The 17,317-nt window shown below is 41.9% G+C and overlaps 1 protein-coding gene across 5 annotated transcripts in view; it reads left to right on the forward strand.

The window, feature by feature from the left end:
* Nucleotides 1–17,317, forward strand: part of CALD1 (caldesmon 1) — a 198,152-nt gene that overhangs the window by 81,387 nt on the left and 99,448 nt on the right. The window lies entirely within an intron of this gene.

Below are 17,317 nucleotides of genomic sequence, written 5' to 3' on the forward strand. Positions count from 1 at the left end.
AATCTGATAATACTTTCCACACTTAACCTCCTCTTTCACATTGTAAATCTGGCCAAATAGGAGGATGGTATTTAGGGGACGTGAATGAAAATACAATGAAAAAGGCCATTAGTTGCCTTTAGAAAATCATTAAAACAAATGGTGTGGACCGATACACTCATTTGGAATGGAAAAAACAAGCTTCATCTCTCTAAAGTATTGGAAACAAGGCACATCTCTCTATCTGATTATAAAAAGCAGTAATATAGTTTAGTATTATCATGACAGTCCTGTAACTCTTCTGTTAGTTCTTGAATACAGCCAAATCTGACTTTGGAAGACAATTGGAGACATGCTTATAGAAACTACTTTCAAAAATAAGTGATACCCTATAAGGTTAAGGTTCAAAGTCACTGGCTAGTGATGATTGTTTTTTATCTTCCTTGGAAATGTACATTTTTTTAAAAGTCAAGATGTTTGCCATTAGGAAACATTGTGTAGGAAAGGTTTTGGTCAGCTTTTCTCTTAAATATTCAAGACTGAAAGCGTTTCTGTGGAGTCTCTGAAGATATTTTTCTATGGCTTTATTGTGATGAATTAAACTGAGATGAGCTTAGGGTTTTCCTTCTCTCATCTGTCCTCTCTGCTGCTTGGAAGAGGAGGTGCAGCACTCAATCTTGTTTGAGTTTCCCTGTAGCTTCTGGGACTTCAGGTGACCTCTACGTGCAGCCGGGGCACTTTTTGGTAAAAGCTCTTTTGTGAGAGATGAGAACCTGGTGGTTTTTGTGATGCTTTGCGTTCCTGAAGAGGTGTTAAAGACAACTGTTTGGAGTTTTGTTTAGTTTAATACCAGGGGATCAAGCTTGGGAAGCAGTAGTGTTGTTCTTCCTGATGCAATTCACAGTCCCATGAAAATGTGATGGCTGCCTTTGGCTGCCGAGCCCAACTGGTGGGCATCATTTGCTAGAAAAGTATTATCGCTTGTAGGAAATTTGGAGTTAACAGGCAGCTGAAACAAAGAAAACCAGAGCATCATTTAGATATAGAATATTATGCTTCATCTAAGGGTGAACCGAAACAAGTAAACCTGCTGTGACTCATCTAAAATTTTGGATGAAGAACATTTTTTATTTTCCAGGAATTACACCACCTAGGAATTGTAAAACTGACACACTGAGTAGCTGAAGAGAAATCTGCTCCTAATAAACCATGCCTTGCCAGACAGAGATTTAAGAACATTAAAAAAAAAAAATCTGAACAAGCACAAGGATCATATGTAGGGGCAGAGTCACTGCTGTGCTCGGAGTGAAGGGAGTGGAGTTGATTATCTGCATCTTCCCAGTAGGCAGAGAGCAGATATAGCTCGCTGGAGAGGATGTGGCAGGAGCATGCTGCGCTTTGGCTCTGTTTGCTGGCAAGGAGTCCATCGGAGAGCGGTGCCAAGCACAGCTTAGGCACAGCAGAAGCTGTATCTTACTGTCTTCTGCGCAATATTAACCTTCTAAGGCAGGAAATGCGTGCGCTGAGGGAAAGATAGGCTGGGAGCTGGGATTCTTCAGTCTTCATTGACAACTGCTCTTAGGTCCATCACAATAAGCTCTCCCGTCACTTTAAAACTGCATTACTGATACTGTTGCTTTGAACTTCCCAGGGACGTTGTTCACTTGGTGTACATAAGTTTATGGAGCAGACGGATCTTTTTCTGATAAATGGGGCCAATTGTTCAGAACGCTGATAATCATTATACTGTGCAGCATGGAAAAAAGAAATAAAAAAATATTCCCCGCTTCCCAGGATGTTGTGAGATTTTACTTGCCTACATTTCGGTGGTGCTTTCAGATTGTGGGATGAAAGAGCCTTGGTCAAATACTTCTAGATCATCTGGAAGTGGGAAGTAGCTGAAATCCCAAAAGAATATCTTGTCTCCAGCTAATGTTGTAGGCTCAGGTGCTGTGTAGGGTAGCCTCAGAAGCGCACCAGCACTGTTAGATGTTTATCTGAACTGAGCTTGAACTCCCAATCTCTGGAAGTTCCCCCATGCTTGTTTTCCAAGAAGAGCCTGATCTTTGCAGCTCTTTCTCACATGAGTGCTGCAGGTTTGGAGCTGTTAAAGTCTTTGGCCTGACTCTCACTTTCACTAAAGTCCCTTAACACAGTTCAGGCATTCTGCTTCGGGGATCTTAAAATGAGAGTAGATGACATCTAATAGCATAAATGAGAAACAGGTCCCTTAAAAAAAAAAAAAAGTGAAATTGGCCTTCCCTAAATTGTTGAGTGCTGACCTTGAAAAAGCCCTTAAAGTCTCTGCAGCCAGCCTGAATTTTTTTTAGGAGAACAGATACCCCAAACTGCAAGAGATTACCCGAGGCAAGTAAGTTGTGGGTTTTTTTCTTTTCTTTTTAAGAGAAAATTATTTTCCTTTACACTTGGTACCCACATGTCTGTCTTAAAGCACTATTTATTTTTCACAGAACTTCAGAACTGCTGTTGTAATTTTCTCACCCTTCTTTAGGATTTTTTTTTTAAATTTACTAGTTTTAAACATTTTCATATATTCTGGTTATGTGAAACATGTTAAAGATTCCATTTGTATTTTGAATATTGGAGGTTTTTTATGTGGGAGGCAATGTTTAAATATGTTTTGAGAAGGGGAGGAGGCAAGAAAAGCTGTCATCCATCAACTGGTATTAAGTCCAAATTTGAAAGTTTGATACAAACTGAATCTGACTGTTAGTGCAGACATGATACAAATTAGCTGTGACTTTATGATACCAGCTGTTTCTCTGACAGGGTAAAAGGGCACATAACTAGAATAGCATCTTTTGTTGAAAGCAGTGTTTCCCTTTGTTAAACGTGGGAGCCTCAGGCAAAGAATTGTAGTCCTTAGTTATGTGACATGTGCAGTCTGCAACATGTTCATGGAGCTTGGGGGGTTTTTACTGATGTTTTTCAAAGATAGGGTTATCATAAGTGTTCTATTTTCACTAGTTTTATCACTAAAAGACAAATCTCTGTCAAGTTTTTGCCTTATGTTAAAACTGAGGGTAATCTAGGTGCTATTTTCCTTACAAGTACAAAGAAAATACTGAACAGCAAAACTTGAGAAAAGTCTGCAAAAAAGAAACCGCAAACCTCAAAGTAAAATTTAATTTAATGAATTGTTTCTATTAATTGATTTCCCCCAGTTATTATTTTTTTCTTACCAGAATTTTCAGGGGGTTTTATTCCATACAAACTAAGTCTACATAGTGTTTAACAAACTAACCATCAGTGTTAACTGAGTACAGTTTATTGAGGCAGCAGATTAGTCCGGACAGAGATGCAGGGATGCCAGAGCCAGCTTTCTGCAGTCACGTCTTGGGTCTTGACTCATTTCTGGTGCTAGGTGGCTGTGCACAGCTTCTCTACCGCATCCAGCACCTGAGCGAGGAGGGTGCCAGGAGCCCAGGGGATGGAAACGCAGAGTTGACGCACCTGAGGAGCTTTGTGTGGAAGCAGCTGGGGGGTTCCCTTGTTACTGGAGCTCATAAAGCCTACTCGTAAACTGAAATGGCTCTGAGCAAAGCCGTTTGGGTGACTTTACATTGCTGTACATCTGCGTCCACGCTGTGTATCTGTATGACCTTAACATATCCCCTGACTACCTCAGGCAACATAAAGTTGGCTGTAGGATGTAACTAAACTGAAACAATGTGATTTATTAAGCAATCAAATTAATCTTACTTCTGCCACTTGACTAAGAGCCAGTAAGATTTCAAAATTTATTACTACAGGTAACAGACATACTCCATTTGAATCAATCAGGAAAGAGGCAATATTAAGAACGGAGTTATGTTGTTAGTATACTAGTGTCTAACTAGGAGTACTACAAGGAACAATATCTAGGCTAGAACTACTAAGAGAAGCAAAATTTAGGCTGAATATCTTATAAACTTTCTTAGATTAATGATTACCAGTGTTGATGCTAAACTGAAAAAGAAAGCATCTCAAAAGAGGTACCTTTCAGAACTGGATTTTTTTTTTAAGGGTCCATGCAGTAACTTTGGGACTATGAGCAGTGTGAAGGGCATTTCTCCTTCCAAACTTTAAGTGGTACTCCACAAAGGAAGGATGCCACTGCTAAGGTGAAAGTGGGAAACTTCTCTGCAGAGCATAACTTCTATTTCAGACAGGTGGAAGTTAGAACGACTTGATGATATTTTGGCCATGGCAGAAATTATCACACGAGTCCTGTATGTCTTTCTACATGGAGTAGAGAAGCCTCTATATAAGCCACTGTGTGAGATGGTAGGGCAGACAAACCCAAATCCTACTAAAGATGCAGAAAAGAAAAAATATGTGGACGTAGAATTGTGGCAGGCATGTGAGTGAAAGGACAGAGTTAAGAGTGTTGAAAAATATTAACTTCTACTCATAAACTTCTTCCATTAAATTTAAAAAATAAATAAATTTCAAAAGGAAAGTTTAGGATGTAATAGCTGTTGTGATTTTCATGCATTGCTGGTGATAATGTGAAGCACAAAATAGAAAATTCCAAGTGCTAATAAATAGGTCTTGGCCATTTCTGTTGCAAACATGCAATTTTACTGTCTAGCATCTGTTTCTGAAATTATGTGAAGTATTTATTTAAAATGTTTTACTATGATAGTTTAAGTGACTGGAGAACATCTTGTTTTCATGAATGTGTAGAGTGGTATGTCAACAAACAAAGGTCCATACATGACGTTCGAAGAAAAAACCACAACCACAAGAAGTTCTACGTTCTGAATCGATTTTTTGATGACGTAAAAATCGCCTTGGCCAGCTTTCTGGTTATGGTTATATCCCTGCAAACCTGGAGTATCTCCAAAGAGAGCTTAATGTATCTTTTCCATTCATGCAACCAGGACGAATATGGGAGCACAGGGCTGGTTATAGATGCAATCAAAGTAAAAATATGCAGGAGATGCTGGAGAACGTGTTTATCACTAATGTGCAGTAACCATCAAGAGAAAAAAAATCACACGGAAAACTTAAACCGGTAGCATTGTAGCAAGCAAATGATGTGCTATCAAATGTATGATAGCTGCAGAAGCCATCATCACAGTTGAATTTTATGGCCATAATGTCAGAACCATCATAGCCTCTTGTAATATCATATTCAGAACATCTCATAATAACTTCAATAAGAGAAGGGATGCTAGCCCTCAAATCCCAGAATTTAAATTAATCTTTTTATTCTCTGAAAGTACATTACTTGTAATGAAAATGACATTTTTCCTCATTTTGTATTCTAAACTGTTGTGTTGTATTGTTCTGAACTTCAGTCAAGTTGCCATATTCCTCTCCAAGATGGTTACATTCAGTGGTGAAATCATGTTGGCTCCTTTGGGTATTTGGGAGAGAGTGACAATATATTGTCCTTGGCTGGGCCAGCTGCCTCACATCCTCTGAGGGGAGAGGAATTTGCGCAGTGACTGAGTTATGGCCAAATACTTGGGTACCATTTCAAGAACTCAAGGAGGCCTGGGACCACTGGAGAACTCTCTTCATCCACATGGCAGATAGGAAGGTATTCCTCATGTTGAGTTGCTCTGGGATTTATGGTTTATGATAAGGAAAGTCCCTTTACTTTAAGTGCCTGCTGTTTTGTAGATGCTAATCATGCAAATGACTCACTGTGTGTTTCATGCTCTCGCCCCTCTGGCTGGCTAACTGCTACCCTCATATTCCTTTGTGTCTCAACTTGATTAACTCATAAGGGTCAGCAACCGTTCACTTTTTATGATTATTTAGTACCACACTCTGCGACTTGTCTCTTTGGAAGACTCTGCAGGCAAAACTCTATTCTGTGTGAGTAAAAGGGGCAAAATTTGACCTTGAAAGTGAGTAAACATTAAGGACTTGCTTCTGCCAGACAGTGGCACACTGAACATTAGATTAGTCTTATATAGTTGTGTTAATGGTATGGGTTCTTTTCTTTTCCCCTCTTTTCCTTTCTTTCCATCTCTTCCTTTCAATTTCCTTTCTTCTTTTACTTCCTTCCACCTAGCCCAAAGCAAAGATCTGTAAGCAATGGTCTTGTTCAAAGTATGGAAGTTGTCTCCAAAACCAACCAGATCTAACCTTGCTTCAGTTTTAAATCCTTACTTGAGAGAGCCAGAATCCCTTTACTTGAATGACTTAATTTTCAAGCAGTATGAATCATGCAGCAACTGCACAAGCTCTGGCTAGAATATATTGTACATATGTTTGTTCTTTAGGCAGTAAGAAGAGAATACAGAACTGGAGGTCATTTGAGTTACAACTACTTTGGGGGATTTTTTTTTTTAAAAAACATTCCTTCTAACAAATGCAGTTTAAATGGGTTTGTTTATATGGCATGGAATTGGAAAGGCCCAAACTAACCAGGCTTTACACAATGTGGCCTTCTTCCAAATTAATCTAAAATATTTTAATCCCTCTGGAGTTTCTTTATCCTCTGCATCTGTGCTATAGTGGAGACACATTTTTAACATTTCTTTGAGGAAAATTACCTTTCTTTCCCTCCAACTGTACTCAGCAAGGTCAATGGAGCACTGTTATATGCTATTTAAACATCTGAGATTCATCATATATCTGCACACCAGAAAGAATCATCATAAAAGGTCTAATGAATCCCGACTGCTAGCCAAGCAAGGGAGTCCCCTTACGGATACCGAGTATTAGAAGCAAAGAATGCATGCAAAACACAGTTTTTACACTTTAGCGTTATACAATTAAGAATTAAACTGCCCCTTAAGAAGCGGGCAGGGAATGTTTGTGACCCCCAGAATAATTTTGGCAAATCAGACTCTGTTTGAGCCAAATTCTGAAGTCGTTGCATGGGCCAAGATGGTTGCTGGGTCTGCCTGGGAGCGAAGGGCCCCCTCGCCCTGTGGGACCAGACAGGCCCCAAGTGGAAGCCTGGAGGGGCTGCTTGCTCCTGGGAAAGGAGATGCTCCGAGTCATGGTCAAGCTCCAGAGCTGGCTATCTCAGCCTCTGGCTGTGTGCCTGTACTTGGTTTTAAGGCCTTTTTGTTTTCTAGTTCAGTAGCAACTTTATGGGACTGAACTCATTTTACTACCCAGGAACTGAAATACTGAGGGAGGCCTAGGTGGTGTTTTTTTTCTATTTCAATAAAATTATTTTCCAGGCATTTCAAAAGCCAGTGCTTCTCCTTCAGCTGCCAGTAGTTCCAGTCAGTCTGAAACGGCCACAGGGAGCAGATACAACTCTGATCTTTTGGAGGTTTGATCTGGCAAACTGTTATAGGGGGCATTTTAATCTGAAATACTGTTACGTAACTGTTATAGATGACACCAGGGCTGGTTTAATACCAGAGTTTATTCTAGACTCATTCTTCCTTTGAATACCGCTAGGTCATGAAGTTCAGACAGCTTTAACAAAGTTCAAATACGCATTTGAACCTCTGAAGGAAAAATGATATGCTGAAGGCACAGGGTTTTACCACAGTTTTTTTTTTCTCATCACTGAAGTCCTGCAGGGGCTGCAGACAAATGAGCTTCTCTGCCAACCTGCTCCAGGCTGATGTTGGCCTTGTCCTTAATCCGCGTGTGCTCCGCTTTTCCCAGCTATAAGGTGCAGGTGACAGTGCTGGTCTCCTGCACAAGGGGCTGCAGGGCAGGGCTGTGGGGTGGCATGCCGGGATAGAGATGGTCTGAATGAAATAATCCGCTAAGATCAATCACCCCAGGCTGTCCCTGCTTTTGAATGAAGAACCATACCTACCCCGAACACGCTTTCCCCATCTTTTCATATAGTCGGAGGTATTTTGGGACCATTGCAAGCCATACAGTAATGGAATAAATTCCAAGTGCAGCAGGAGACCACGTCGGAGGAAAAACTCATTAAGTGCCAAGGGCATTTCTTTTACTTTTCCTACTGGGACTGGAAAATATTCCCTAAATAATACATCTGGATGTAGAGGAGTAGAGAGGGAAAAGATGAAAAACAATCCTTTAAATTCAGTAGGAGCCTACTTTAATGGCTTGTTTAATCTGCCAGCTGGCACAGCATTGACTTCTTGCTACACATACTTTAAGGAGACCTATGTAGTTCTTGGAACCAAGTTCGTATTAAGTTGTAGAAACTTAAATATTAATAAATTGGCAGGACTGCTTTTTGGTACTTAATAGAAATCAAGAAACTGCTTAGTCATCTCCAAAGATATTTCTGTCTCCTTTTAAAAGTAAATACCAAAATAATATGGACTTAAAGCAGTAGCAAAGATAGTAAAAATTCAGATCTGTTCCCAATATGTGCCCTCGCTGAAGTATACGCACATCCTTCAGACTTTGCCATCAGATGTATTCCCTACACAACATTTTGCTCTGGGCAGAGTTTTTCTAATGTCATTTGTGACACCATTTTGTTTGAAAGAAGTACATTACGAGTGTGTGTCTTCTCCAACGCTCCTTGGCCAGAAGAACTGGTCCATCTTTATAAGGATTTTTATTTGGCGTGTCTGGCAAGTGGTATCACTTACTAGGTGCTCTAGGGTATATTGCACATGTATTTTATATGACTGTAAGTGTTCATGCTTTTGTTTTTTTACCTAGCTTTGTGTAAAGGTATATGGGTGCAACTGAGTGCAAACTTGAAGTGCAATGTCAGCTATATAACTAACTTTTATACTTTCTGTTCCTAAAAAGTTAGGCTACATCAAGAAGCATGTCTTCTGTTTTCAATTATTTTCAGCATTGGAAAAGCAAAGGAGAAAAGATTTAACTGCAGACCAACCTGTCTTTTATGTTTAGAGAATCCTTTAATAATATCTGAAGTGACATTTGTCAGTATTTACAAGTTGTAAAGGTTTGATTTGGTCCAGGTAAGCACTGAAAAATCTGGCTAGTTTACTCATGTTTATTTATGAATTTCAGATCTGGCTTTTATTTTCTTTGTTCACCTTAAGGGTGCAAGTTATTCTCAGGATTTTTTCTGGGGTATGGATTGTAAAAATCCTCCAAGTTTTGCAAGCATTATGATCTGGGATTTTAGTTTGATCCGTCTCTGTACATCTTTTTCAGACTCTATTCCTTTTTTCAGACCTCTTTTCCCATTCTTGCCTCTGTTTCCTTGCCTTCCTAAGGATTTTTTTCACATATTTAATAGGGTATCCTTGCAGAGGTTGTCTCTAGTTGTACTCCACTCCTGTCGAGCCATCAGATCTGGAGAGTTGTGAAGCATCCACCATCAGGATGCCTCAGCGCACACATGCCAGTCAAAAGTGCAATAGTTTCTGCTTTCGTCATTTTGAAGAAGGTACAAAATTTGAAGGCTGAGTTCAACAATTTTTTTTCCAGCTAGCCCATAACTAAAGATGAGGTGACTCAGTTATGAAAAAGAATTTGCTTAGTAAACATAGGATGCTTTCCTATTTGTAGAGCACTTACAAACAGATGGGACGTTGTCCTCCCTTCCCTCCCCTTCCACCTTTGTATTTCTGGTTTTGGGCAACACTTTGTACACATATAACCCCACTCTGTGGGTTGACTGTGAAAAATGTGCTTCGTGGGCCTTTGGTGCCCAGAACTTAGACTGTGGCCAGCCATGTGCATTCTGTGTCTCATTCTGAGCTGGGTGGACCTAATGTGATAACAAGGGCGGCTGGAGGAGACTCTATAGGCATTTTGGATCCTTAGGGAAGAGGACTTGGGGAAAGGTAGCAGATAATGCGCGGTACAGAGATGTATATTTTTTTTCCATTTATTTTTTGAAGGAAAATTAAACATTTTCTTTTCTGGACCACACAGACATTGTCTGAGGCACTGTTCCTAAAAAAATCAAACAACTGTAAAATCTATGGGCTTGATACAGTGCTCAAGTGTAACTTTCCTTTGACACATTAATACAAAGTAAGTATGTATGTCTGTGTGCTGTCAGTATTAAGTGCACGGGATACTGTCAGGCCTCACCTGTCTTGTTTCATTGATGCTGAGCCAGGCTCTGTTGAATGTTTTGGCGACGCTGTTCCCCTGCAGAGCGAAGCAGTACAGTGTCATACAACGTTACTGATGTACCAATGCATTGCTGTTGCGGTATTTGCTGGCAATAAGTGTTTGTGCCTGAATGTCTATATAGCAGTCAGATTATTGTCAAGATTATTTAACAGCTTCTCTGTGCGAGTCTCATGAGGGGAGCTGGCAATATCGTAATCTTGTTGTGTCAGGATTTATGCTGGCTCATGCACAGCATGCAAGTGTGTCATCTTGCCTGTCATTTTTTTTGTTGTAACAAAGCCTTACTGCTGTTGGGTCTTCTGGTTGTTGTGTTAGTGCTTCCTTGCTTTCAGCTAAAATCAGCATAAATTGGGTCTATGATGTAAACTTCAAATATGGCAAATGGTTTGAGTGGCATCTATTTCGTGGTACCCTGTCTGAGTTGTCCTGTTGAAAAGCTTTGCATTTTTGGTGCCCTGCTTTACCTCTTTAAAGCTGGCACTGACCTCATGCTTCAATTTTCAACCAAAACGACACAGAATTGCTGCTTGTTAGAGATGAATTGATATAGCTACTTGGCAGGAAACAATCTGGGTTTCATTTGTAAAGATGACTTTAAAAGTGTGAGCTGGAAAAGCCCAGTAGAAATTTCTGCAGCTGGATCCATTTCTGATGGAATTCCACAGATTTCCATGATGTTCTGCCACTGAGTAACTGGACTTTCAGCTGCAATGTATCTATCACAGTGACATGCATTGTGTTCGAGCAAAGTAAGTGCACAGGTAATTGCAGGGAAGATGTGTTAATTAAAGTTCAAGAGCAACAGGCAAGACCTTGAAAATTTATCATTCATTTCTTCTGAGGAACTGGTTGGATTCAAAATACTTAGTGTCTCTTAGGGCACAACTAGTAAGATTAGCAAACCAAAGAACTGTAGGGCTGTTTTTTTTGTAGTACTCCTTTTTTCTTTAAAAATGCAGGGATGATAACTAAAACTTGGTATTGTTGCTCATTGCTGGTTCAATAGAGCAAGCAACAGAGACCCCTCAACTCTCATTAGAGTTTATGATGCTCAGCACTAGGCAGAGCTGGATCCTAGGGCTGCATGTTTTAAGAGGAAAAGAAAAAGGGTTGAAAATACAAAAACGAAGCCACAGTAAGCTGGCTGCATGGTATCTTCATATTATTTTCTATTACTTTTTTATGACTGACTATGTAGCTTAATATATCATGATCTTGTATTTTGAAATGCGTTCCAGAAAACATGTGGAGTTTGAAGTCTGGCTGAGTGAATGTTGCTGTTGGAACCTTACCTTAGACTTGCTCGAACGTTTTATTATTTTTAACGGCATTACCTTAGCTTTTTAATTCAAGACCTGAGAGATGCAGAGAAAGAGTGTGACTAGAGTGGTAAAACATTCATAAAACCTACTTGGACACAAATAAGTTCAGACAATGTACTGTTGAAATATTGCATGTGAGCATGGAGGTCAACAGGGGTGGTGCAAGGGTAGGACAAGAGAGGAGCACCAAATGAGAGGGAGGGGAGCAGAGTAGCAGAAGTCAGGGAGGCAGAGAGGCAGATACTTCCCATCTCTGATCAGCTCCCTGCCTGGAGGGGGAAACCCTTCTCTCTAGTGGAGAGGCAAGTATGGGGAGCTGCACTGCTGCTGCTGGCTTCCTTGCCAGTTCTGGTGCAGAAGAAATCCTGCACTTGGACAGAGCAACATCTTCCCTGGCTAATGCCTGCCCTGCTCCTAGCGCAGACCCTCTGCCTATTGCCAGAGCTGTGACTGCTGCTCCCAGCGCAAGCCACCTTGTCATGATGGACACTAGACTGCCCTGACTTGTGTCACTCCTGTCTGCATCATTGGGCAACTAACTCCACTAGGCGAGAGCCCCCAGCATGCTTTCTGCTCCCGTGGCTTGTCCTGCTTCACACCACTGTGGTGGTACCTCGCCACGTGGGCTTGTTGTGGCTTTGCACATCAAGAAGGGACTAACAGCATCACGGCAATTAGCACTCAGTGCATGGTCATCAGCTCCTGCGGGCATTTCTGTCCCCAGCTGTACCTCCGCTGCACCCAGCTCCGGTTCGGGGTCAGGCTGTGCTCCTCTCCCAGACGGTTGCTGTCCCGGCCGAGACTTGTGCCATTACACATCTGTCCCGATGCACCCTCCACCGGCCACGCTTGCTGCTACGCTGTTTCCCTCAGAGAGGAGGCAGCTGGAAGGATCAGGGCACGCGATGCATCTGTGACATCTGCCAGCTGAGCTAGTGTGAGGCTCCCTCTCCAGAGGATGTGAAGTCAGATGAGAGAGCATTGACAAGAATAAGTAATTTTTCCTTTTCCCTGTGCCTTTAAAGGCACAAATTGAATGGACACAATGTGGCAGTTTTATTTGTGTAGGCCAGAAACTGAAGACTGGCTTTTCCACAGCTGTGGCAGCTTCTTCTGTCTGTGTGATATTCTTTCCTATGCTCTGATTTTTTTCTAATAGAAATCAATGGGAGAATTGGCATTGCCATTTATAGGGCAAGACAAAATGTGTTCTCCTCTTTAATATGGCTTGGTCATCCGAGCTGGACCTAACCTGTTTCTTAGTGATGTTTGTCTGTTCTTTCCTATTATTAAGAAACAAATAGCTCCTGACTGGAAGGTGTTGGCATGGGCACTGTTTTTCTGCTCTTAGAGATTTCAGTGAGAGATGAATCTGGCCAACAGCCGGGGCATTGCCACGATTTTCAACAGTCGGGGCACAGATTTGCAACAAAGCATGCAGGAGGACTAAATGCATGATGTGGGCATTCTTGTGATTAGATTAACGTGATGAAGCTGAAGGTCTTCGCTGGTAGAAGCAGATAAAAGACAAGGGTAACTAGTGAATGATATCCCATGAGCCTGCTTCCCAGTGTTTGAATGCAGAGAAGAAGTGAATGCAAGTCAGAGCGCATTTTGGGACTAAGCACTTTTACAAACTGTTTTATGCACTATAAAAATCCCTTCGATTTCAGTGTGTTTTGTCCTTCAAGATGGGGGCCTCATTGTCATTACCTGGGATATCTTCACTTATGATTAAACAGTAGTAAAGGGCAACGCCATTTTCAGCTGCCCTTTGTATCTGCAGCAAATGCTAAGTATTTCCTCAGGGATAATGATAATGAGTAAAAATAATTTGTTTCCCACAAGTAAGCATTGCAAGAGTAAAAGAAATTCTGCCTTTACGTGTGTGTGCAGCAAGGTATGAGAGGACAAAGTAGCCTATGTGGGCATAATCTGAGATCACACCAGTTTCTGTCATGCCGGGTGAGCTCACTGATCTTTCATAGTGTATATTAGATGAATTTGGCCTGCAAGGGTGGAATCCACTCCTGATTGAAGTCTCTGGGAAGTCTGCCAGGGATTCCAACAGGACTAGGATTTCAACTCTAGTCTGTATACGAATAATATTTCAGTATCTTCTGATCTTTGGGGACAACATATTTGAAATACTTCAGAGGACACTTGAAGGGGAGAGTCAAGGGTCAATCCTTCTAACATGAGAATCAGTGGCTGTGCCAGCAGCTTCCAGCTATGTCTTGTTTCTTCCTTTGTCTGTTAATGGGAGATGATAGACAAATGTCACCAAGATCAGGGGTGGGACCAGTATATGCGAATCCAAATGTCAAGAGAAAGCTCTGCCTGGCCCTTATGTCAATGTGCAGTAGGAGAGAGATGAGGAAGGAAGTGGGAGGAGTGGAAATGGCATACCCGCACTCAGCCTGGCCAAGGGAATAAAGACAAATGGGGACTTTCCATTGCAACTGACTGGCCCTGAGATGATAGGTCCTCCTGCTGCATGCTTAGAAGTGTGTTGCAGTGTCAGCAGCAGCACGCTAGATGTTTGCTTACACCTGTGGGATGGTGCAGCTCTGTAACGCTCCTTCTCCAGTGTTGAATTAGATCACGGATGTGCGAGATGGACCTCAGCAGGTATTTAAAGCCATGGATCTTTTAGTTGCAGACCCAAGGAGTGAACTCTGTGGCAGGGACCATGTCCTGTCAAAAGCTCCCTGTCAACATCTTCATGTGGTTCACCCTGCAGCAGCAGGAGCTGACACAGGGCCTGGCACCTGCGAGAACGTGTGTGGCACTCACTGTGGTAACCTATGCTGTAGCCAGGGTGGGTGAAACCTATTCAGCACATATTTGAATGAAGGGCCTGGACCATGGTATGGTCCTCTGGGCCGTCAGTAGTCTGCAGAGCACCAGCTGGGAATCTCTATTCTACATAATCACTACATAGTTTTGCTCAGGATGCCACAGAGGTGTTAACTAATATGTTAATCAGACTTAAAAATGCCCCACCAATGTACATAAGCTTTTTTTACTCCTGTGAAAGATGAGATGGAAAATGTACCTTATGCCACAAACAGAGATTTTAATAGATGGGTTTTTTTACTTCCTTGTCGAAGTTCTAGGTAATTCTCTGCCTCCTTCTCATGGAGTCAGTGGTTTGGACATAAACATGTAGATGGAAGTGAAATGTTCTGAGAACAGAAATTGGGACTTTGAGAAACCTCCAAAATTTGATTTTCTATGAACTGCACTTGGTTGGTTTGCTATTGATGAATTTTGCTTGGAAGTCCTAAGAAGCATGGTCAGATGAAACAAGGCACAGGTTAGATTGGAATAAAACTGTGGGTTCACATGACCTAATACATTTATTTTGCCTTGAGTCCCAGATGAACTATTCTGTTTGGGAAGGAATAAAGCTGCTTGATACGAGTATGTATGTGTGTGTGTATATATATGTACAAGAGTTCATTATCTGCAGTCAACATGAATACTTGGCCAAGTTTACAGTAACAGTTGCAGATGTGCTTTTACATGAAAGGAATGTTAAAAACTAATTTATGGAGGAAAGAAGAGCCTCTTTAAATGTAAGCTTTACTATTGGTAATATATGATTGCCAGTGATACCCAACATCTCAGATTAAAGAAAGAGCATGCATGAGGTGTGACAAAGGACAAATCAATCCATTGAACTCCACCTTTTGACTTCAATGAAGTTATGCCTGTTTCTGAAAGACCTGAGTGGCATTCAATGCTTCTAATGCAGAATTAAAAAGGGAGTGGGGAAAATAATTTCCAAAAGTTTTCCAACAGATTTTAACAGAAAACAGATTTATTTGTTTTGACTGAAGATAGATTAAGGAACTCTAATTCTCCCAGATGGTGCAGTAGAACTCTTGTCATACCTGCATTTCATGGGTGCCAGGTTGAACAAGTCACACTTAGACAATGAGTGTTGCTTGCTGAGTTGCTCTCGGCTGCAAAAGGGGCAATGAAAAGGTCCTGTTTTCGCTTCTCAGGTGGAGGAGGTAGAAAGAAAGGGCAATGGTAGTCTTAGGGATACAGTGGATGTCGTGGCAGTAGCCAGCTGGAGCAAAATATTCTTCGTGCTTCTCACTGACCAGTCCTATACCAACATTTGAAAGGTCCACACCTCCACACCAGGGCTTTGGGACAACTGAAGTGGAGACAGATGGGAAAATGGGACATTTGGACTAATGGGGTACAACTCACAAAGCTGCTTGCAGTCTCAGTTTGTCAAGCTTTAATGAGATATTTGATCCTTTTTGTGGGAGTATTAAAAAAAAAAAAAAAGAGGGCAATGACAGAATAACTTAGGTCTTGTGTTACCACCTGATCCTGCAGTGAGGACAGGTCAGAAGTCAGAGGTCCAGCTGCGTGCATGTAGAAAAACCTTTGTATAGTCAGACTTGGAAGCCTTCCCTTTACCATCCCTCTGTAGGAAAGGTTCAGAAAGAATTTCCCTTTATCGTCTTTGCTCAGCCCTTCTCTGCAGCAGACATTCCTGTTTGTAGGATATGGCTTTTTTAGTACTGTCGTTACAGTTACAGCTAGTGGCTGGGACCGAACCCAGGGCCTGGTTGTACTTTGGCCTTCTGCAAATGCACAGTGAGAAGAATTTGCAATTGGTGGAGATAACAAAAGGACTGTGAGGCACAAAATTGACTAAGGCTGGGTCCCTAAGGCCACAAAGTAAATCAGAGGTAGAACCAAGCAGGAGTATCCCCAGTTGCTGGGTTCACCCTGACTGCTGGGCACTGGGCCATGATATCTCATTGGCCTCCTTGTTCTGCGCTGTGTTACTTGACTTCTCCTGGAAATCCTGAAGCTGTTTCTCTTCGCACTGTTCCTGCCTCCTGCTGCTAGGGATGAGGGAGGGAGGAAAGGAGGGAGGGAGAGGCTAGGAACCGGTCATGGTTTCTTTCATGAAGAAGCCCCGTATTGTCCTTTTTACTACTCTAGCCCTTTTCTGTGCTTCCTGTGGGTCCTAAAATTTCTACCAGCTCCCACAGAACTGGGGTCCTACCACAGTGCAGGATGGGTCTGTTCTGGTACCCCACTTCCGTCACCAGCGTGAGGGGCTTGTCGGGCTAAGGAAGGAAAGGGAGGTACCTTTGAACGTCCACAAAACAACCCCAGCCAGCCAAACAGGAAGAAAATGACAACAACAACAACAACAAAATTTAAAATTCCCCAATCCAGGAACAAATGGGAAAGAAAAACACCCCCAGGAAAAGTAAACTAATAAAATAACCTTCACAAACCCCCTGCCCTCAGCAGTGTTTTAATCCAGAAAAGGGGGCAGAAAAAGCCACGGATTCCCTTAAGTCATGAGAGGCTTTACTACTGCCAGTGATTTTATGGGGAGGGCGCTTGGATGCTGCACCGGCGGGCAGGAATATAAAGGCGCAAGGCAGATCTACATCTGCAAACAGAGCACTTCAGATAATTTACAAATGCACCTTGGCTTTGTTTCCCTTAAACTGCAAGCAGTTCATAAGCCACCTTTGAAAATTTTAGTCTGCATCTGCACGCTGGCTTTCTCTGCGGATTAAATGGCCGGTCTTGTGCTAACAGACTGGAAAACTTTTTTTTTTTTTTTTTTTTGGGGGGGGGGGGACGGACGGGGACGGGGCGTGGGGGGGTGGAAATCCTCTGAGTGCAGCGCCTAGGCTAGGGTTGCAGAGGAAGCTGAGGCCTCCAGCCCTGCACAGGAAGCAATCTTAGAGCAGGCCTTAAATGCCAGATTCCAGGCAGAGTTTAACTAACCACTGACAGCTCTGTAAACAAAGCAGGGACAAAAAGAGAACAGCTTTCCCTTTTCTGGTAGTCATTTTTGGTTTGGGGGCTGCAGGGGAATTCTGTAATACTCGGCTTGATGGGATATAAACCAAGGCTGGAAAGGCTTTGTATATGAAGAACTGTAAAGGGGAAAATATTTCATGGACTAAATCATAAAGACGAAGGTAGGGCATGGGGAAAACGCGTGGATTAAACTAAAAAAAAAAAAAAAAAAAAAA

This window comes from Mycteria americana, chromosome 1 (assembly GCF_035582795.1).
Source record: "Mycteria americana isolate JAX WOST 10 ecotype Jacksonville Zoo and Gardens chromosome 1, USCA_MyAme_1.0, whole genome shotgun sequence".
Classification (NCBI taxonomy): domain Eukaryota; kingdom Metazoa; phylum Chordata; class Aves; order Ciconiiformes; family Ciconiidae; genus Mycteria; species Mycteria americana.